We start from the raw sequence: 24,473 nt of genomic DNA, 5'->3' as shown, positions 1-24,473 counted from the left end.
ACAGCTCACTGCAGTACTTAACCTCCCAGGCTCAAGCAATCCTCCTGTGTCAGCCTACTGAGTAGCTGAGACTACAGGTGTGCATACCACTCTCAGCTAATTTTTACATTTTTTGTAAAGATGAGGTCTCCCTATTTTGCCTAGGCTGGTCTTGAACTCCTGGGCTCAAGAGATCCTCCCACCTTGACTTCCCAAAGTGCTGGGATTACAGGCATGAGTCACCACGGCTGGCTGAATATTTATTTAAAAAGAAAAAAGATAGGAGGATTACTTATTGAGTACTTGGAAAGAATGAAATAATCTTTCTTGACTTTGTTTTCCCCTTCAGCTAAAGCCCTATTTCTCTGGTCTTCTTTGCAGAATCTCTTAAAAGAATTGTCTGTACTCATTTTCTTTCCCCATTCTCTCTTCCAATCCACTTAATGTGAACTGGCCCAGACCAGTTTGGTCATGTATGACTCTTAGGTTCTAACCCATAAAGAGAAGCACATAGAGGCTTGCCATTCATTGACCACCTCATTACCAGGTCATAAGAAAAGCAATTTTCAGAGCAAATTCTTAAATATGTACAACTTTTATTTATAGCAAGCAGGCACCAAAAAGATACAAAAGTCTCAAATCTTTGTGTTTTAGATGTTCTGGCCATAATTTGTTTGAAAATGTCACTAAGGCTAACATGACAATATTTTAGAGGCACAGTCCAGACAAGTATCCCTTGAATTCAAAGCTGGATACAGGAGCAATTCAAGGTTCTGGGGTGCCACTGTGAAGTGTGCAGGCTACAGAGCATGCCAGAGTTTTGCAGCATCTTCATGCAAAGTGGGGGCAAAATATTTTGGGCAATATACATTATCACGACTATCACTAACTTCATCTATGAAAACCCATTCAAACATGCATAATGATTATAAGCAAGATCTCTGGTGTTAATCAGAGATGAAAATTGGAGATGAAATGATTTTAGTAGCTTCCTTTGTAGTGTGGACTTTATAGTTTTAACTGCACCAGAATTACCTGGAGGACTTGTTAAAACACAGGTTGCTGGATGCCACCCCAAGTTTCTAGTTTAGAAGGTATGGGTGGGCTCTGAGAAGGTGCATTTCTGACAACTTCCCAAGTATTACTGTCTCTGGTCTGGGTCCATCTTTCAGAACTATATTTATAAGTCAATTTAGGTTTAGTATTTCTTCTTGAGTTAATTTTTATAGATTTAGGAAATGGCAGATTTCATCTATGTTTGCAATCTTAATCCATTTATTTTTAATTCTGATCTTTTCTAATGTACATATTTAAGATTATAATTGTACCTTTAAGCATCATTTTATTTACATTGTGCAAATTTGATATGTAGCATTTTTGTCAACATTCAGTTCTAAGTATTTTATAATTTCCAGTATGATTTTTGTCTCCTTGATGAATTATTTTAAATCGTGGTTTTTAGTTTCTAATTTTATTTTTTATGGATTTTTGTTATTGATTTCTAACTTTATTGCATTGCTGTCAGGAATAGCATCTGTGTGATATTAATTCTTTAGTGTTAGATGAAAGTTCTTTTGTGGCATAGAACACGGTTAATTTGTAAGAATTCTCTGTGATCACTTTGGGAGGCTGAGGTGGGCGGATCACGAGGTCAGGAGATCAAGACCATCCTGGCTAACACGGTGAAGCTCCATCTCTACTAAAAATACAAAAAATTAGCCAGGTGTGGTGGCAAGGGCCTGTAGTCTCAGTTACTTGGGAGGCTGAGGCAGGAGAATGGAGTGAACCCGGGAGGCAGAGGTTGCAGTGAGCCGAGATTGTGCCACTGCACTCCAGCCTGGGCGACAGAACGAGACTCCGTCTCAAAAAAAAAAAAAAAAAGAATTCTCTGTGATCCTGGAAGCAATTTGAGATCTTCAGATATCGTACGCTCTACTTAGGTCCTTTCGTTCTGTCCATGCTTAGGGATTCTAGACCAGTGGTTCTTGAATATTAGCATGCATCATTACCACCTGCAACACTTGTTAAAACACATATTGCTGGGCCTCACCGCCAGAGTTTTGGATTCATAGGCCAGGTACGGTCTAGGACTTTTTACATTTCTAAATTTCCAGGTGATACTGAAACTGCTAGTTTAGGGATCACACTTGCAAAACTGTTGTTCTAAGCTACAACACCTCCTATATTTCTTATGGCCTTTTTGTCCAATATCCCTGCATTTGACTGGGCAACCCATACCTAATCTTTTGTTTCCTTTACATATTTCCTGAGGTTGTTTCATCCAAGAGCTGAACTCTGTTCTGCAACCTAACTCCAACTTCTGATTGTTTTATTTGCTTTTTCCAGACCTTGAGCTGTAGCTCTATTGATTGTCTCATCACAGGTCAGTGATTCGCAACCCTCATTTTACAATAGAAAGACTCACGAAGGTTTTTAAACATATACATTGATGACCTTCCGCTAGAGTTTCTCGAGTATGGCTGGGCATGTGTGAATTTTAAATGCCTTATGGTTTTTTCTAATGGATTGCCATGATCAAGATCTACTGAGCATATGGGTTAGCAGTAAAGCACCTTGTAGTCTTCCTCACATGGTGTGCCAGGACTTCACTTATTCAAGAATATGTTAATATAAAATGGCGGATGTGTCTTAAAGTGGCAGCCTTAGCACACCAGAGTAGATAGTGACTCTGAAGATAGGCTAAGGTTGGATATAGATATGGAATTAAGGAATTATGAACACAGAAGTGAACATTGAAGCTACGAGAATGATACATTGTCTGCAGGGTAAAGAATGGAAAAGAAGAAAAGAGGGTCAAGGGCTAAGCTTTGGGAAATACCAACTTGGATTTTTGGAGACTCATGTTATACAACGAAGAATCATTTGTTTAGGAGAACCAATGATTTCAGGGAAACGATCAACTTAATTCATCATTGTCTTTGTAGAACCAGCTTTCCAATTTTTGTCAAGAGTAACGTCATATTCCAATTTGTCCAGGTTTAATTCAAAACCATATGTAAATCTTCTTTTTTCTGATCCCTCAGGTTTATTCAGTGGATGAGATCTGACACTTCTCTTTGTACTATTTCCCATTTATCATTTTCTTCTCATTACCAAGTCTTTATATCTACAAATCTGGCTTATCATGAAGATCTGCTAACTAGTCCTCCAGTCATTTGATCTATCTTGCACATTCTTGGCAGATTGATCTTTTTAAAACTTTATTTTCTACCATATGTTCTTCTATATTGTTGGGATATTTTAAATGAGCAGGTGTTGACTTTATAACAAAAACTGATATTTACAAATAAACAGCATACAACAGAAAAAAATGTCATTTTGACTAGTCTATTTTTTGCTTAAAAGTTTCAGTGTTTTTTTTTTTGTTTATTTGTTTTTGTTACCGGTAAAAGGTACCAGCTTATCTTTCCAATCTTATATTTTTTTCTACTCCAGGCAGACTGGAGTGGACTCTTTACCTTTTTCTTTTTGATTCATACTTTTTGCCACCAATCTCCTTTGCATTTAGTGAAATCTTATTCATCCTTCAAGACTCAGATCAAACTTTGTTTTTCTTGAGCCTCCTTTGGGTTTAGACTCCTAAGCTATGTCTGGATTCAAACCTCTGATTTGCTACTTACTAGTTGTGTGACCCTGGACAAGTCACTTAACCTTTCTGAGCTTCAATTGCCTAATCTGTAAGTGAGGATAATATGACCTATCTCACAGGTTGTTGTAAAAATTAAATGAGTTAATGTATGTAAAGTGTTTAAGGTAGCCTGTGAAGGTGATAGCTATGATGATGATGATGATGATGATGATGATAGTGTAAGTCTTCCTTTGTCATCTTACATCCCTCTTCTTATTTCAGCATTTACTGACTAAATTACTTAATAATTTACTCATTAAATAAGAGAGGATGACACCTTTTCTTGAGTTAGTAATTACCTCAAACTATTTAAGTATTATCTCCTTCTTTAGATGTTGAGCTTCTTGGTGAAGCTAGGGGAATCTGACACTTCTCTGCAAAGATGGAAAGGGACTAAATACATCTAGTTAGAGAGAAATGTGGTTAAAAAGTAAAACCAAGTACCTTTGACATTTTCCTAAGATGAAATCAACCTGAGTATATCTAGTTGTATATGCTGATGAAAAAATAAACAAAAACTAAAATCACATTCCAAGTACTTTTTTTTTTTTAGTGATTTGAAGTTTGCAACAATAAAAGAAAGAACTGAAACATATGCTTATACTCTCTACAAAGAAACACACTCAACAATATGCTTTATTGGCTGGAATATAATTTATTTTCCTCATTAAAAAAATATTTTCTTTTTCCTTTGAGAAATACTCTTTCTGGCTACAATTTAAAAATGACAACCCAGTTATAGAACATTGAAAAGAATCTCTGTGATTATAACTACCAGGATTTGGCTAGAATAGAGGAAAAGGTATCAAGAAGCCATGGTTGCCAAAAACTAATGATTCCGGTATTAATTGACAAGTCTGGACTAAATTGTTTTCAGAGGCAGCGGTTAAAGTAACAAAGCAGGTAATAATTACGTACTCCAAAGAGCTACATGCCCAGTCTTGGTAGTCTTATAATGAACAAAATGTTCAATAGATCCTTCAGATTTATAGTTACATTTAATTAGAATATGAAACACTATCTATTAAATTTAGGAGACAATCTTTTAGTGACTAGGCCAAAAGCAGGTAAAAAATTCTGATAATAAGTTTTGAAAATTTAGACCATCCAGGGCTAACACTCATTCCTTATTTATGGCCACAGATAAACCACCCAACCTTGCCTAACATTAATTTTGTTTTCTAAAATAATGATGATAGGCTTTTTATCTACCGAAAACTTGCAGTGTGACCTTGAGCTAGTACCACTTCGAGCTTCAGTTTAATTATCTACAAAATGGGAGTTGAATTCAACAAGCCCTTAGGGTCATTTCCACTCTAAGACTTCTAATGGTATATAACAGCATGGGCTTTCTCCTCTATCTTATTTGGCTGTCTATACTTTTTCTTTTTCTTATTCCTATCTTTTTCAAACAGGGTCTCACTCTATTGCTCAGGCTGAGTGCAGTGGTGCTATCATGGCTCACTGCAGCCTGGGCCTCCCTGGCTCTATATTTCTTTATAGGCTCCCTAAGTAGAGATTCCAGGGATCCTTTTCCTTCTCTTCCCTTCCTTCCTCTCTCTCCCACCCTGCCTTCAGTGCTCTATAAATGCATCAATAATCTTCCTTATGGAATACACTGTTAGGTATTTTTCACATTGTTCCTTTTCACTTTCCTCATAATTCTGGAAACTGAGGCTGGAAGTTTTATAACTTGTTTCCTATTACAGAACTAGTGAGTGGCAAAAAAGGGATTCACATCCAAGGAGTATAACTCCAAATTCATGCTCATTTTATCCACGGCGCTGCTTTTCACCATCTCTGTCTTATCTTTCCTTATTTCTGTACTGAATTAACCACGGTGCTGCTTTTCACCATCTCTGTCTTATCTTTCCTTATTTCTGTACTGAATTACCTACAGGATTCCTTTTCTTCCTACTTTATTTGACTGTGGCAGCAATACTCCCAAGGCTTCCTCATGTGGGTGTAATTACTCCTGTTCTCACATAATAGAAACATGATATATATTCTACCATTATGCACCTTTCCTTAGACCCTAAGTAACCCCTTGAATCTCAGAATTCCTGTAGTCTCTGTAAGTTGTTTTTCTGTTTGTTCTTTAGTACTGCTTTTAAAGCAGGATTTTCAGCAATTTTCATCATTTCTTTCTAAAATTCATCTTTTCCTTGAAAATCTGCCCGTATCTCTTTCCTGCGTCCTTCCTAAGTGTCTGTTGGCAGCCTTTCGTTGATATCTGCATGTTCTTGTTTTGTCTTTTGGTAAAAGCCTTTATCTTTCACTCCTTAATCTTTTCTATAATCTTTCCCCATGTACCAATGTTCACTTTTGTAGAGACATTTCTCTCTATCATTCTATGAAACAAGAACAAACCCATTCCCCTACATTTGGCATTAAAATGGAAATAAGCCCACTATACCCCCACCCAAGATTTTGGACTATAGTAAAATATCAAAGCTACATTAAAATCCCATTGTCACGATGATTCTTTTTGAATGCTCACTTACTTATGAAGATAGTGACAGTTCCTTATATCCCTTGGTAGATTTGAAGGTGAAAAACAGTTCTATTGGATGCCACCAAGGACTGGCATCTGACTTTGATTAAATTGTAAAGTTTGCTTATAAATAACTGGGAGAAAGTAAGACTTTAACATATTGTCCGTGTTCTTATACATTTTTCCACAACAATACAATTATACCATTACTAGCATACATATTAGCTTCTCATAAGTTAGAGTTGAATAATAAATTTCAGTCAAGATAAAATGTAGTAATCTTTAAGAAATACAAATACAAGCAACTCCTTCCATAAGACCTCAACTGTTATCAGTTATTGTTTAATTTGGCAGTGAATGCTTTTTGGAAAATTTATTACCAGAAACAAAGGTTTTCTCCTTTGAAGCGTTTGTGTGCTTTCTTTCACTGATATTATATAACTCGCTGTGTTTTCCTTTTGCTCTTGACTGCCAAGAAGCTTGGGGCCATGCGTAGAGCTCAATCACAGTAACTGAATTATCCTTTGTGGTCAGAATATTTGTTTCTTTCTTCTTTTCTGGTTTGAATTTCTATTTCAACAGTATTATTTTATACCTGATTTTAACAGAAAACTATAACAAATTTTTTTTTTTCTTTTTTAAAGAGTCAAGAAGTAACAATAAATAAAAATAGATTTACTTCTCTGGATAAAATACAATTCATTTTGACTTCTTTTTGGTCAAAAATTTGCTTCTAGGTTCTACTTGTCTGACTTAGAACTTAATTTAACTTTGCATTAAAACACATACATGTGCACACATACTCAATATATAATAGACCCTGTATATAAGTCTTTAATTTCTTCCCCTTTATCAGAAAGGAGGTGGTGGTTTTTCTATTGGGTTGTTTTAATTAGTCATGGCCTATGACTTTCCAAATACCCCTCTTCAGAATTGAAGGGCTTGGCTTGGCTCTTTCTTACTTTACTTCCTAATGACTAACATTTGAGGGTGGCAAGGATGGGGGTGGGTGAAGACAAGGTGCCACTTTTAATAGTTCCCTGCATCTGTTTTTTTGGACCAGTCAGGAGATAATCCTTACAGTGACCCAATTATCCTTCCCAACAATTTCTTTCTTTAGCCAAATTATTATTCTGTTTAGCCTAGTGAACCTAAAGTTCACAACCTGCTGAATATCTCTAGGTCTCTGCCAGTGCTCTTAAAGAAAATATATGAGTATATACTTTTATATATAATTATATTATACATAATATATGAATATAATTATATATAAAGGCCATTTATGAAAAACACACAGCTAACATAATAATTAATGGGATTTTCCTTTGAGATTTGGTAAAAGACAATGTTGCCTACCCTTACCACTTCTATTCAACGTGGTGGTGGAACTATTATCAGGAGCAACCAGATAAGACAGAGAAATAAAAGTTATCCAGATTGGAAAGGAAGAAGTAAAACTATCTCAATTTGCAGATGAAATGATCCTGTGTGTAGAAAACTTCAAAACTTCACCAAACAAACCTGTTAGAACTAATAAATGCATTCAGTAAAGCTACAGGATGCAGAATCAACATATAAAAGTTCATGGCATTTCTACATAAATAATAACCTACCTGAAGAAGAAATCAAGAAAATAATCCCATTTATGATGTATCAAAAAAACTTGGAAATAAATTTACCCAGGAAGTGAAAGACCTATGCAGTTAATACTATCAAACATCGATCGAAGAAATTGAAGAGGATACAAATAAATGGAAAGATATTCTATGTTCATGGATTGGAAGAATTAATATTGTTAAAATGTTCACCTTACCCAAAGCAATATACAAATTCAATCCATCCCTATGAAAATTCCAGTGGCATTCTTCACAGAAATAGAAAAAATAATCCTAAAATTCTTTTTTCTTTATTATTATTATTATTTTTAATAGAGATAGGGTCTTGCTCTGTCACCCAGGCTGGAGTGCAGTGGCATGATTATAGCTCACTGCAACCTTTAACTCCTGTGCTCAAGTGATCTCTCTACTCCAGCCTTCCGAGTAGCTGGGACTACAGGTGTGTGTTACCATACCTGGCTTTAAAATTCTTACGAAACCACAAAATACCTCAAATAATCAGTCAAAGTAATTCTAAGAAATAAAAACAAAGTTGGAGGCATCACATTTCCTGACCAAATTATATTACAAAGCTATAGTAATCAAAACAGTATGGTACTGTCATCAAAACAGTATGGTACTGGCATAAAAACAGACACATACACCAGTGGAACAGAAAAAAGAGCCCAAAAGTAAATCTGAACACATATGATCAACTAAGTTTTGAAATAGGAAGTATTAATATTTGTAATTTATTGAAATGGTGGGACTATAAATATATTTATGTGAATATATTTATGTATTGACAAGAAGAAAGTGTCCACAATGGGGAAAAGATAGTCTCTTCAATAAATAATGCTAGGAAAACTGAATTTCCTCATGCAAAAGAATGAAATTGGACCCTTATCTTACACAAAAATAAACTCAATATAGGTAAAAGACCTACATTCAAGATTTGAAGCCATAAAACTTCTAGAAGAAAACATAGGGGAAAAGATCCTTGACACTGGCCTTGGCAATGATTTATTGGACGTCAAACTGAAAGCCCAGTCCACAAAAGCAAAAATAAATAAATGGGACTACATTAAACTAAAAAGCTTCTGCTCAGCCAAGGAAACAACTGACAAAGTGAAAAGGCAACCTATGGATTGGAGAAAAATATTTGAAAACCATATATCTGATAAGGGGTTAATATTAAAAAATAAAGGACTAACACAACCCAATAGCAAGAAAATATATAACCTGTTTATATAGATAAAACATATAACCTGTTATATATTGAATAGACATTTCTCCAAAGACAACATAAAAATGGCAAGCAGGTATATGAAAACGTTCTAAATATCATTAATTATGAGAGAAATGCAAATACAAACCACTGTGAGATACTGCCTCAAACCCATGACAATAGCTATTATAAAAAAGACAAGAGACAAATGTTGGTGAGGGTGTGGAGAAAAGGGAACCCTTGTACACTGTTGGTGGGAATGCAGACTGGTGCAGCCATTATGGAAAACTGTATGGAGGCTCCTAAGTAAATTAAAAATAGAATGACCACATGACCTAGTAATTCCTTTTCTGGGTATGTACCCAAAGCAAATGAAATCAGCACCTCATAAAGATATCTGCAGTTTCATGTTCATTGCAGCATTATTCACAATAGCCAGTCTATGGAAAAAACCTAGGTGTCTATTAATGAATGGATGGATAAAGAAACTGGTAGGTATATGCAATGGAATATTATTCAGCCTAAAAAAAGGAGGAGATTCTTCCATTTGCTACAGCATAGATGGACCTGAAAGACATGCTAAGGGAAATAAACCAGACACAAAAAGAAAAATATTGCATGATCTTACTTCGAAGTGGAATCTAAAACAAAAAAGGTCAAATATACAGATACAGAATAAAGCAGTGGTTACCAGGGTTGGGGTTGGAAGAGCAAATGGGAAAATGTAGGTCAAAGGATACATAGAAGCAGATATATAGGATGAACAGGTAAGAAGATCTAAAGCACAACATGATCATTACAGTTACTAATAATGTATTGTAGTCAGGGTTTTTTCTAAATGAGTAGAATATTGCTGCTCTTGCCACAGTGGGGGAAAATGGGTAACTATGTGAGAAGAGAAATATGCTAATTTGTTTTGCTATAGTAGGCATTTTACTCTCTGTATCTCATAACATCATGTTGTATACCTTAAATATACACAATACAATTTATTAAATAGTAAAATGTATATTCTATATACTTATATATAAATATATGTGTATTATATAAATATATAGAGACGCACACATGTAAATACATTCACACATAAATATCCCAAACAATATTAGAACAATTTAATCTTAAAAATTATCTATAGTCCCAACATTCCAATAAATTACATATTTTATTAAGATTTCCTATTTCAAAAGCCATACTTTTTTGTACTTTTTTTTCCTGATACAGGGTCTCACTTTGTTGCCCATTCTGAGTGCAGTGGCATGATCATGGCTCACTGCAGCCTCCCCAGGCTCACGCAATCCTGAGGAGCTGGGACTACAGGTGTGTGTTACCACGCCTGACTAATTTTTTATTTTTTGTAGAGACGAGGTCTCACTATGTTGCCTAGGCTGGTCTTGAACTCCTGGGCCCAAGCAATCCTCCCACCTCAGCCTCCCAAAGTGCTGGGATTACAGGTGTGAGTAACTGCACTCGGCCCACATTTTAAACCCACCGGAGCAAAAGGGAATAATACTTAATATAAAACAAAATATGAAATGGTATTTGTCTTCATTAGTTCCAGTTGCTATTAACAAACAAAATAGTTTACACTAGGTAATTTATAAAACACAGAAATTTGTTGCTGATGGTCCTAGATACTGGGAAGTCCAAGATCAAAGTACCAGGAGATTTGGTGTCTGGTGAGGACCCATTCCTCACAGACAGCACCTTCTATGTGTCCTCACATGGTAGAAGGGGTGAACAAGCTTCTTCAGGCTGCTTTTATAAGGGCACTAACTCTATTCATGAAGGTGGAGCCCTTATGACCTCATGACCTCCCCCAAACCCCACCTTTTAAACCACTATATTTCAGATTATGTTTTAACATATGAATTTGGTGGGGGACACACTCAGACCATAGCAGTACTCTTATAACTTAGGTTAAACAGTAAAGATCTTTCTATGATGACCAGGTATTTATATTAGCAGAGCCTTGCTGTTTTTCCTCCCCTCTCAATATTCATTCATCTCTTGACATCATTTTGTTTTGCTTTTTTCTTTTTCCCTCAAACTATAGATTTCTTGGGCTCTTCTTAGAGTTCATTTTTAGTTTTTGACTTTTTCTTCACCTACTCACTTTGATGACTTATTTAGCATTTAGTAAATTTTATGTACAAATAACAAGTATTTTCTCTCTCATTTTCAAATGTATTATTTACATCTGTTACCTGTTGGCCTAATATACATACTCCTCCCCGTACACCTGCCTTTTCATACCAAATGCCAAAGAGTCAAAAAGTTTTTATGAATAGCCTGGCCTTCTATTTTGGAACATCCTTCCTATCCAGCCTACCATCATATCGCCACAGGAGTTGGACAATTCCCATACTGTGTCACAACATTGAATTAAGCTTACTTGTCAGCAAGCCTTGTTCATAAAAAGTCATTGCTGTCTGTGGTTGGACATCCTGGATTTTAGTCAAGAGATAGCACTTTCTCTCAAGGTCAAATGTCTTGAGGTTACCTATTTTGAGACCTCAAAGGACCCTGACTTTTTCTTTCTTCCTGAGAAGTGGACAGTCCCTTCTCCGCCCTCACTGAAACAGTGACCTCTGAATGGGTTCCAGGAGCTGTGTCATTCCTGCACCCCAGCATAGAGTCGTTCGCTTTTGCTTGACTTGGGTAGTTCTCATTACTGGTGATCTTTGAAGGTTTGTCTTAAAAGAGCAAAGTTTCTGCTTCTAGAGGAAAAGATTCTGTGCTTCTACAGGAATCCAAATTTGCTAGTCATAATAAATCCAACACCCAGGGCTCGTCCCTTTGCTGCCTCCTGCCTCTCCTTGCCTCACCTGAACTTTCCCTGCTTCCACATCAGGAGCTCCTTGCTGCCCTCCCCATCCCAGCCCAAACTGGAGTAGGAATAGTAAATGGTAGACATGGCTTGGAAGTCTCACTCCTACCACAGTGGCAGTGTAGTCGGCACCTCCAGTTTTGAAACAGGAGTTAAAGAGACCCAAATTACAGTTTCAGCTTTGCCATAAACTATAAGCCTATGTGGCCTTAGGAAAATTAATCTCTGAGACTGTCTTTCTTCATCTATAAAATTAAAAAAATACCCTACCCTGCCTGTCTAACCATGTACCTAAGAATGGAATGTGGTAATATATATGGAAGAACTTTCAACATGACTTATGCTTTTATTATAGTATACGTGGTGGGGGATATTCATGGTTTACCACTTCACATTCAACTAGGGCAGCTACAGTGGCAGAGTTGTAGATTCTTTATGCAAGAATGGGGTATCTGAGGGAATTCTGGGAGAGTGAGTACTTCCTTGTTCTTGCTGGAGTGTCCCTTAACTGGATCCCACATCCTTTTCTACTTCTCTATTTCATTTCTCTAGGGACAGTTTCTCCCCATTTTTGGGGTTCTGTGGGCTTGAGACATTGTGCTATATTGCAGATAGGACACTAGCCTTTGGAAAAGCTGCATTACTAATAGTTTAACCTGGGCCTGTAGAACTGCCCCTCTTGGAAGCTACATCCCATCTCATTTTGAACATTTATTTGGGCATGTGGTGTGTTAGGTGCTAGGAGAGAAAGAAAAATGACACACAGTAAATTTTTGAGTCAGAGTCACAAATAATGAGAAAGAAATATAAGTAACCCCACTCTGATATGTGATAAAACCTCTAATTCTGGTATGGACAATACATTTTGAAAGTGCAAAAGAGGAGAGGTTAATTCTAAGTGATTGACTCTAGAAAGGCTTTGGAAGATATGGCATTTGAGTTGTAAATATCTAGCAGCTTGGGCTTTAGTTGGGTCTATACAGGCATACCTTGATGCTATTGTGGGTTTAGTTACAGACCATTGCAATAAGGCAAATATTGCAATAAAGTGAGTCACACAAATGATTTAGTTTCTCAGTGCATTTAGAAGTTATGTTTAGGCTATACTGTAGTATATTGTGTGCAATAGCATTATATGTAAAAAAGTATATATATCTTCATTAAAAAATACTTTATTGCTAAAAAAAAATGCTAAGGATCATCCGAGCTTTCAGTGAGTCATAATCTTTTTGCCAGTGGATACTCTTCTCTCAATGTTGGCGGCTGCTGACTGATCAGGGTGGTGATTCAGGTGCTGTGGCATTTTCTTAATATAAGACAAAAATGAGGTTTGCTGCATTGATTGACTCTTGCTTTCACGAAAGATTTCTCTGTGGCATGAGATGCTGTTTGATAGCATTTTACCCAGAGGATAACTTCTTTCAAAATTCTTCAAAATTGGGATAGATCCTCTCAAACTCTGTTACTGCTGTATCAACTTTGTAATGTTTTAAAGCCTTGGCTGTCATTTCAACACTGTTCAGAGCATCTTCTCCAGGAGTAGATCCATCTTAAGAAAGCACTTTCTTTGGTCATCCACAGGAAGTAACTCCTCATCTGTTTAAGTTTTATCATGAGATTGTAGCAATTCAGTCACATCTTTAGGCTCCACTTCTAATTCTAGTTCTCTTGCTATTTTCACCACATTTGCTGTTACTTCCTCCACTGACATCTTAAACCCCTCAAAGTCATTAATGAGGATTAGATTCAACTTCTTCCTAACTCCTGCTCATGTTGCTATTTTGACCTCCTCCCATGAATCACAAATGTTCTTAATGATATTTAGAATGGTGAATCCTTTCCAGATAGTTTTCAATTTACTTTGTCCAGATCCATTAGAGGAATCACTATCTATGGCAGCTATAGCCTTACAAAATGTATTTCTTAAATGGTAAGACTTGAGAGTCAAAATTACTCCTTGATCCGTAAGCTGAAGAATGGGTGTTGTGTTAACGGGCATGAAAACAACACAGATCTCCTCGTACATCTCCACCAGATCTCTTGAGTGACTAGGTGCACTGTTAATAAGCAAGAATATTTTGAAAGATATCTTTTTTTTTCTATGCGGTAGGTCTCCAATGGTGGGATTAAAATATTCAATAAACTGGCTGGGCGCTGTGGCTCACAGCTGTAATCCCAGCACTTTGGGAAGCTGAGGCTGGCGGATCACGAGGTCAGGAGATTGAGGCCATTCTGGCTACCATGGTGAAACCCCATCTCTACTTAAAAAAAAAAAAATAGCCAGTCGTGGCAGCATGCACCTGCAGTCCCAGCTACTCAGGAGGCTGAGGCAGGAGAATGGCATGAACCTGGGAGGCGAAGCTTGCAGTGAGCCGAGATTGTGCCACTGCACTCCAGCCTGGGCGACAGAGCGAGACTCTGTCTCAAAAAAAAAAAAAATAAAAAACAATAAACCATGCTGTAAATTTGTTGTTTTGTTTATAGAGCACAGGCAGAGTAGATATAGCATAATTCTTAGGGACCCTAGGATTTTCAGAATGGTAAATGAGCACTTGGCTTCAATTTAAGGTCACTAGAGGCATTTTCCTCTATAAAAGGGTCAGCCTGTCCTTTGAAGCTTTGAAACCAGGCATTGACTACTTCTCTCTATAAAATTCCTAGATGGCACCTTCTTCCAATAGAAGGCTGTTTTGTCCACATTGAAAATCTGTTGTTTAGTGTATCTTCTGGGTACTTGAAGCTTCTGGGTACTCGAAGCTTTTCTATTAGTATTTGCTGCTTTACCTTGCGCTTTTATGTTATGCAGATGAGTTCTTTCCTTTAACCTCAAGAACCAACCTCTACTAGCTTCAAACTTTTCTTCTGCAGCTTCCTTGCCTCTCTCAGCCTTCATAGAATTGAAGAGTTAGGGTCTTGCTCTGGCTTAGGCTTTTGCTTAAGGAACTATTATGGTTGGTTTGATCTTCTATCCAGACCACTCAAACTTTCTCCATATCAGCAATAAGGCTATTTTGTTTTCTTCTCATGCATGTGTTCACTGGAGTAGTGCTTTTAATTTCCTTCAAGAACTTTTCCTTTGCATTTACAACTTGGCCAACTGTTTGGTATAGGAGGCCTAAACTTTCCGTCTATCTCAGCCTTTGACATGTCTTTCTCACTAAGCTCAATCGTTTCTGCTTTTGATTTAAAGTGACAGAAGTGTGACTCTTCTTTCACTTAAACACTTAGAGGCCATTGTAAGGTAATTAATCGGCCTAATTTAAGTGTTGTTGTGCCTCAGGGAATAGGGAGGCCCAAGGAGAGAGAGAGAGATGGTAGAACGGCAGGCAGGTGGGTGGAGCAGTCAGAACACATATTATTTATCAATTACATTTGCTGTCTTCTATGGGCACAGTTTGTGGTTCCCCCAAACAACTAAAAGAGTAACACCAAAGATCACTGATCAGAGATCACCCTAACAGATATAATAATAAGAAAAATTTGGGACCCAGCAGAATGGCTCCCGCAAAGAAAGGAGGCGAGAAGAAAAAGGGCCATTCTGCCACCAGCAGGGTGGTGGCCTGAGAATACACCATCAACATTCACAAGCGCATCCATGGAGTGGGCTCCAAGAAGCGTGCCCCTCAGGAACTCAAAGGGATTCGGAAATTTTCCATGAAGGAGATGGGAACTCCAGATATGCGCATTGATACCAGGCTCAACAAAGCTGTCTGGGCCAAAGGAATAAGGAATGTCCCATATTGTATCCGTGTGTGCTTGTCCAGAAAACGTAATGAGGATAAAGATTCACCAGATAAACTCTATCCTTTGGTTACTTATGTACCTGTTACCACTTTCAAAAATCTACAGACAGTCAATGTGGATGAGAACTAATTGCTGATCATCAAATACATCCAATAAAGTTATAAAATTGCCTTTAAAAAGAAAAATTTAAAGGATATTGTGAGAATTACCAAAATGTGGCACAGAAACACGAAGCGAACATGTGCTGTTGGAAAAATGGTGCCTATGGACTTGCTTGGTACAGGGTTGCCACAAACCTTCAATTTGTTAAAAAAAAAAAAAGCATTCTCTGTGAAGCACAAAAATGCAAAGCACAATAAAATTAGGTATTCCTTTAAACAGGAATGGGTGAGATTAATTGAAGGGGAGAGAGGAATTTAAGAAGGTGGAATGCAAGACGGGGTAGGTGAGGGTGGCAGGAGAGAAATCTAGAGTGCAGAAAACTAGAGAGGGGCCCAATTGTAGAAAGGGCATATTGCATTCTGTTTTCTTCAGCCCATGTGAATGAATTTACTAGTTTTATTTCCTGAATTTTTGTTGAGTATTGGAAATTAAACCACTTCAATTATATATAATTCTTATGCTTCATGTTATATCTGGTTATGATGATATTTGATCCATGGAATCTTTTGAAGTCTGCATCAAGAGTGAAAAGAAATCAATACCTTTATGAATTTAAATAATTGCACTTTTATTTTTTTTTATATTGTCAAGAGCTAAGAATAGCTGGTGATCATCAAGTTTACCCTGCAAAATGAACAGATGCAGAGAATGTGGCATATAGTGTTACAAATGGGCCTATGTCTCAGACTAAAGGCTTTTAAAAAGTGTCCCAAGGACTATGTTGAGGTGAAGGAAAAACCACAGTTGGATTGCAAGTAAGATATTAGTGCCCGAGTCATAAAGTGTATAGTTAGACGTTGAAATAAGTGGTGAGAGAAGAAAATCAATCCAGAAATCTGCTACCTGAAAATTTAATATCATTGTGGAGACTTCAGAGGAAAGGTTAATAACCTAATTTCTTCTTGCTCTGATGGCGCCACTGTAAGCTATATATTAATCAGTTTTGAATGTCTAATTAGGAATAACTAAAGGCAGAAGGAACTTTCTAGTGTAAGTATAAACTTCTATCTTTCAGAAAATTTCAAGTATACAATACAGTATTATCAACTATAGTTACCATGCTGTACATTAGATCCCCAGGATTTATTCGTTTTGTTAACTGAAAGTTGGTTCTCAGAAAATAGATCCTAAACATTCTCATTGCAAAGACACACAGAAAATGGTAACTACATGAAATGCTAGATGTGTTAATTAAGTTGATTGTGGCAATTATTTTGCAATGTGCATCAAAAAATCACAGTGCATACATTAAATATATATATTTTTATTTGCCAATTATACCTCAATAAAGCTGGAGAAAATATCTCCTTCATAAACCACAAAGGCAAGAGTCTGAAAGAATTATTATTTTTCTAGAAGGTGAACACATTTCCTTCTCCTTCTATATAACAAACCCAGAGAAAATTCTAATTGGTTTTAAAAGCCTAGAAGAACTCTTTTAATGAATACCCTCCCTGCACCAGTAGCACTTTTTTTTGAGATGCTTAGGTACTTAACAAAGATCTCATTTACTTTTCCAAATTTTCTAAGTGGTCACATGATCAGTAAGAAGCATTTCTAGTTTTCAGTGTCTTGGGCAGGATTTGGGAGAGGGGAATTTGGGGAAAATAGAGAGACGAATATTCTCTACTGTCCCCTTGTCCCAGAGCAATCTCAGTGTTGACATTAGGCATCCCATTCTGAAAGCTCATGGAGAGTGTGTGACTGTCAACAAACTTCCAAATGGGACAGGTGGCAGCAGCCACTATGGCTAAATTTGCTATGATTACAGCCATCACTACCATTAGTCTCCACTGTTGTTGCTACTGAGGTTTGAGGACAGAAGCAAGAAAGGGGAGTTGGAAGGGAGGCCCCAAATACTAGGGACCTGGAACCTTTATCCTTCTGCAATGGTTAATTACATGTGTTCACTTAACTAGGGTATGGCATCCAGTTGTTTGTTGAGACAGCAGTCTAGATATTGCTGTGAAAGTATTTTTTAGTTATGGTTGAGATTTAAATCAGTAGACTGAGTAAAACAGATTACCCTCCATAATGTGAGTGGGCCTCATCCAATCAGTTAAAGGCCTTAGGAGAAAAAAAAAGACTGAGGTCCTCTGAGAATGAAAGAATTTTACCTCTATATTGTCTTCAGACTCAAGACTACAATATCAACTCTTCCCTGGGTCACCACCCTGCTGGCCTGTCCTGCGCATTCAGACTTGCCAGCCCCCACAATCACGTGAGTCAATTCTTTAAAATAAATATTGTTCTTTTTATATACACATTCTATTGATTCTGTTTCTTTGGAGAACCCTAATACATCCCTTTTTGGTATTTGTTTGTTTGTTTGTTTGTTTGTTACTGCTTGTAGTGAAAAGTCAGAGTTGAGTATTCCAGATAGGATTAGACGTCAAGTGGGCACCATGTTGCCTGTACTTTTTTCTCATCAGTATTCGTTTCTACATCAGGTCAAGAGACTGACTGATAAGAGTAAAGGGAAATGAAATGGCTTTGGCATGAAGTGTGCAGAGCACGGTGCTGGTTCTGTTTAGCTTCAGGGGCTGTCTGGTCCCCATCTTTCCTTTTAGCCCATTAATGTCACGTTCCATTTGAGGTTGAGCTGTGCTGCAGTTTGCTAGGAAGAAGGAATGTAAGCTGCTTTTATTAATGGGTATCATGTTGTCCTGACCTTTCCTTCTTTTTTATTTTTTTCTTTCTGAGGAAAGATGGCTAGAATTTTATAGGTGCTGGTTCAAGTTTTTACTTTTTGATTTGTTTCAAAGTGGAATAAGCCTTATATTCTTTAAAGTTTTGTTTGATAACCAAATCATCTTCAGTATAGCACTGTTCAATAGAACTTTCTATGATAATGGAAATGTTCTTCCGTGCTGTCTAATATGGTAGCCACGTGTGGCTATTGAGCTCTTAAAATGCAGCTAATGTAACTGAGCAACTGAATTTTAAATTTTATTTGATTTTAAATCATTTAAATTTAAATAGCCACACAAGGCTAGAAGTTATGTTGCACAGCACAAATCCAAGTGAGTCTCCAAACATCAGTTTCCAGTTTTTGTTTGTTTGTTTGTTTATTTAAAGATGGAGTTTTGCTCTTGTTGCCCAGGCTGGAGGACAGTGGCGCGATCTCAGTTCACTGTAACCTCTGCCTCCTGGGTTCAGGTGATTCTCCTGCCTCAGCCTCCCGAGTAGCTGGGATTACAGGCATGTGCCACCATGCCCCGCTAATTTTTTGTAATTTTAGTAGAGATGGGGTTTCACCCTGTTGGCCAGGTTGGTCTTGAACTCCTGACCTCAGGTTATCCACTCGCCTTGGCCTCCCAAAATGCTAGGTTTACAGGTATAAGCCACCACGCCCTGCTCCAGTTTATTTTTAACAAGTAAAAGCAAGTCTCTTTTCATACAGTGACTTAATGCTAAAAAATATAAATCTTGACTACTCATAAATGAGGTCCTTGGACCAGCCCCACCAACCTCCTCTATGAGTTTCTTACACATGTAGAATCTCAGGTCCTACTCTAGACCTACTGAATCAGAATTTGCATTTTAACAAGATCCTTGGTTTATATGCTCATTAAAGTCTGAGAATTACTGATATAAACTATCCATACAAAGACTCTTAGTTGACACACAGAGGTGGGGAAAAGCAGTGAGGATTTTTTCTGAATTGCTTACATGGCTTCTTCTGTGTAGCCCCCATATATGGGCAAAGGGCTACCACCCTGGTCCTGGCATGACCTTTTTAGGGCAAGTATTAGAATCTCTCTATGCATGCTTTTGGTTTTTCAAAATGTTGCATCTGTTCACAAACTTGTGATATTTTTTTCTTGTTAAAAAATAGGGCAGAATGTTCGAATCTTAGGGATTTCTTAAAGTGAAAAATCACTGCTCCTGAATAAGTAGCCAGCTGTGCTGTGTGATATATGTGATGTGGTTCATTGATAAAATAACTTTCCAAGGTACACATGAACACCTTCGTTGATTTTCTATTTATTATCAAATCAATTCTAACTCATCGATAACATTAAATATAATCAATGTTTAATATTATATATATATTTATGACTCCCACATACCTGATACTGTTCTGTCATTATTTTGGGGAGTGAACATTGCAGTGTATAATAGAGACTGGAGGTGGCTTACTAGTCCACAATCTACAGACACATTCATTAGTTTCCAAAATCAATTCTGAACTTCTAAATTTTTCTGATACTATGGTGGGTGTCATATAAAGCAACTCATAGCAAAGTCATCCTAGTTTTTTAGGGCATAACCACATAATAGGCAGTAGATCATATTCACTTGCAGTTTTATTGAAACAACTCTAAAATGCTATAGAAATTGGTAAAATAATGAATAGAAAGTGCATAGAAGGATGTCATGGTATGTGATTTTGTGTTAGACTCTATCCTAGCACCTTTTTGTGTCTCTACCACTGTGTTCACTTCCCCTTCCTTCCTTTCTTCCTTCTTCCTTCCTTCCTTCCTTCCTTCCCTCCCTCCCTCCCTTCTTTCTTTCTTTCTTTTTTTTTCTTTCTTTCTTTCTTTCTTTTTTTTTCTTTCTTTCTTTCTTTCTTTCTTTCTTTCTTTCTTTCTTTCTTTCTTTCTTTCTTTCTTCTCTTTCTCTCTTTCTCTCTTTCTCTCTTTCCTTCCTCCCTCCCTCCCTCCTTCCCTCCCTCCCTCCTTCCCTCCCTCTCTCCCTCCCTTCCTTCCTTCCTTCCTTCCTTCCTTCCTTCCTTCCTTCCTTCCTGGTCTTCCTCTATCACCCAGGCTGGAGTACAGTGACTCCATCATAGCTCACTACAACCTTGAACTCTCTGACTTCAGCAATCCCGTATCAGCCTTCCAAGTAGCTAGGACTACAGGTGCACACCACCGTGCCTAGCGAATTTTTTTATATTTGTTTGGTAGAGATGGAGTCCCACTGTGTTGCCCAGGCATGTCTTGAATTCTTGGCCTTCAGCAGTCCTCCTGCCTTAGCCTCCCAGTGTGCTGGGATTACTGGCATGAGCCACTGTGCCTGGTCCACTTTTCTTTTTGAACTACTTCTAGTTCATATTATGTGCTACACTTTATACAGGGTACTTTGTGGTAACAAAGTGGGGCTATACATTTAAAAATAATAGTTTGCATCAAAAATATGGATTTAGGCCAAGTGCAGTGGCTCATTCCTGTAATCTCAGCTCTTTGGGAGCCTGAGGCAGAAGGACTGCTTAAGCCCAGGAGTTTGAGATCAGCCTGGGCCACATCACCAGACTCCATCTCTACAAAAAAAAAAGAAAAAAAATTAGCTGGGCATGGTGGGACACACCTGTAGTCCCAGACACTTGAGAGACCTAGACAGGAGGATTCTGTGAGCTCAGGAATTTGAGGTTACAGTGAGCTATGATTGCATCACTGTGCTCCAGCCTGGGTGACAGGGACCCTGTCTTGAAAAAAAAGAAAAGGATTTACTCAGTTTCAATCAAACTTAGGAATTGCTATCAGATCTAAGGTCCAACGTCCATCCATTCTGATTCTTAGTTAAGCATACATTATATACAAATATTAGTACAATGTTTTCCTTCATATTCTCAACAGGGAGTAGAGAGGGAGAAGGCAGAATTCTTCACATTCAGAGGTCACAGATTACAGTTTAAAATTTAGCCTGGGTTTTTTGGTCTGATGGATTTAAGTCCTGGCCGGTTCACTTATTTGTATAGAGGTGATAACAATACTTACCTCAGATGTAGCTCTAACTCTCTCAGAAAGTTAGAGGTTTTCTATGCTTTTTTCAGGAGATGGCCTTTGCAGATTAGAAGTATCTGGAATGTAAGATTTTGATTACTGAAGCCACATCCAAGGTGTGGTGTTATGATTTTGGGGAGATCTGGCCCCAGATGTTTTATACAAACACATATTGGTTGCAGACACTGTGGCTGATGTTCTTTTAATAGGTCCAATTCCAAAAGAATCTACATGCCAAAGAAGCTGAAAAAGACTTTCATGTGCTCTGACTGGGGACTCAGTGTGTATCTGACTTCCCTGAAGTATATACACCTTCATGAGATCCTCTTCTAGAGAATTTTAGGGGTACAAGTCCTTTAACTCTACTGTGGTTCTAATCATACTTAGCAAAACTTCCCTTGGCAGCTGTATCTACGTTGGCCTTCAGTGTCCTATGATGCAAATGCAGAGTAGCTGCCCAGATCAAGAATTGGTCCAGAGATCCTGACCTTGAACTCCTGCTAACCCTTGATACCTCTTAGTATCAACTGATTTCAATGGGAATTGTCCCAGGTGCTTGAAAATATTCGGCAGAAAATTGAAGTTATCTGAAATGCCACTACTCAGCGATAATAGTTTAGATTTTCATGTATTTAATTTCAGGGTTTTTTTAAAAAATGAGGGCACATTTACATGTATGTATATACATATTTACTTACATATGAATTAGATTGGTTTTAACCATCTTATATTCTGTTATTTAAAAAATATGAACAATCAAGCCAGGTGCTGTGGCTTATGCCTGTAATCCCAGCATTTTGAGAGGCTGAGGCAGGAGGATTGCTCAAACCCAGGAATTTGAGACCAGCCTAGGCAACATAGTAAGCCCTTGTCTCTACAAAATTAAAAAAAAAAATTAGGCATGGTGGCACGCACCTGTGATCTCAGCTTCTTGAGAGGCTGAGGTGGGAGACGTGCTTGAGCCTGGGAGGTTGAGGCTGCAATGGGTCGTGATCATGATGCCACTGCACTTCAGCCTTGGTGACAGAGTGAGACCTCATCTCTAAAAAAGCAAACAAAACCTAAACAATATAAGAAATCACATATCATGGGGGAAAATGCATGTTATTAAATATTTTCCAAGAACATGATTTTTAACGGCGATATTCTTTTGTTACGTGGGTGTTGCATTATCTATTTAACCATTCCCTACTGTTTGATTTTGGATTTTAAAAATTAGTTGACATTATAAAGAGCACTTCATTGCTACTGTTTCATATGGTGTGACTTCTTTCTTGAAACATATTCCTAAATTCAATTCCAGAGAGTCTGTGTCACTTATGTTCCCAGTAGCAGTAGCTGAAAATATGTGTCTCTTAGGATGCCAGCAAGCTCTGAGAATTAACATTTAAATGATGCCTATTTCATGAGAGCAACTAATTGTTTTAACTAATTAATTATTTTAATGAGTTGTTTCAATGTGTATGTGGTCATGTGAAACTTTACATTTATTCTGTAAAATTTTAAATTTATTTTATCATTTAAAAAATATTGGAGTGTTGAAGGTTTTTCCCCCTAGAACAGTCCTAATATTTTTGACAATCAAAGTGGTAAATTTTCGTTGCAAAAAATTCAGAAAATGCAGAAACATATAGAGAAGAAAATAAATGTCATTCAGAATTCTATCACTCAAAAGTCACTGCTGTTGACACTTGTGTGTGTAGAAGTCTGTTTGTATTTTCTGTGGCTACATAGCACATGCCACACAACTATTCATATGTTCTTTCCTGGAACCAGAATGGAATCACATATTGTTTTTGTAACCTAATCTTTCTCAACTAAAAATATATTGTGGGAAAAGCAGTGCAATGTTTTAGTTAGGAACATGGTCTTGGAAGTTGAACTCCCTAGGTTGGCATCTAAGCTTTGCCAATTATTAGCTACGTGACCTTGAGAAACTTGTTTACTTACTATGGACTCTTCTTTCTAATTTGTAATACAGAGGAATGGGAAAAATTGGGAATAATAATAAATGGGAATGATTTATGATCTATTCACAGAGTTGTGAACAGCAAAAGAAATAAAGCATGGAAAACACCCAGAACAGTGCCTGGCAGATAGTAACACTCCATAAAAGTGAACTTTTATTATCTTCTCATATTCATAACAGATATATATTACTGGGAGTATAATTGTATTTTATTCTGTCATTAGGGGTATTCTGTTGTATCATAGATTTTGTATTTGCTTGTATTAGAATTTACTGAAACAATCCCCCTTTGAGGTTGGTAATTTTCAGTTGTTTGTAATTTCTCAGTTTTATATTTTCCTAAGATGGATGATGAGTAAGGTAGTTCAGAGTTTCAGAATACTAATACTGGCTGTTAAAATTACTAGCTATGTCCCTATGAATTCTGGCTCTGCCACTTACTAGACAAGGTACTTAACTAAGTCTTATATTTCTCATGTATAAATTAGATATAAGAAAATTCTCATAAGGTTATTATCTGTTGTTGTAAAACAAAACTTAATGGTTTAAAACCATTTTATTTGCTCATGATTCTGTGAGCCACCATTTTGGGCGAGGCTCAGCTTGGCGATTCTTCTGCTTCTCTCACCTGGGATCACTCATAGGGCTGCAATCATCTGAGCATGCAACAGTAGCTGAGTTGTCTGAGTTGGCCTCCCTCACATGTCTGGTGCTTGGTGCTGGTTGTTGACTGACCATGAGTCTTCAGTAGGCAAGCTAGGGTTTCTTAACATGGTGGCAAGATTTCAAAAGTAGAAAGAGAAGAGGGAATCCTCATTTGTGACATTTGCGTGCATCTCATTGACCAAAACAAGTGACATGGGAAAACCTAGAGTCAGTGTAGGAGGGAACTAAGCAAGGACATAGATACAAGGAGGCATGTTTCACTGGAGGAGATCATTATGTAATAATATATTCTAGTCACTATAAAAATTATAATTAAAATAGAGATGATAATAACAGTATCTGCCTCATAGAATTATCATAAAATTAAATGATCCAATGCATGTGTACTGTTTTTCACAGGGCTGGGAACATAGTAAGGGTTCAATAAAAGT

General features: G+C 37.3%; 1 pseudogene; it reads left to right on the top strand.

The window, feature by feature from the left end:
* The first annotated feature begins 15,270 nt into the window (after window positions 1-15,270).
* Window positions 15,271-15,678, top strand: LOC129035690 (large ribosomal subunit protein eL31-like; annotated as a pseudogene).
* Window positions 15,679-24,473: the final 8,795 nt, after the last annotated feature.

Source organism: Pongo pygmaeus, chromosome 3 (assembly GCF_028885625.2).
Source record: "Pongo pygmaeus isolate AG05252 chromosome 3, NHGRI_mPonPyg2-v2.0_pri, whole genome shotgun sequence".
Taxonomy (NCBI): Eukaryota; Metazoa; Chordata; class Mammalia; order Primates; family Hominidae; genus Pongo; species Pongo pygmaeus.
This window is presented reverse-complemented; position numbering and strand designations above follow the sequence as displayed.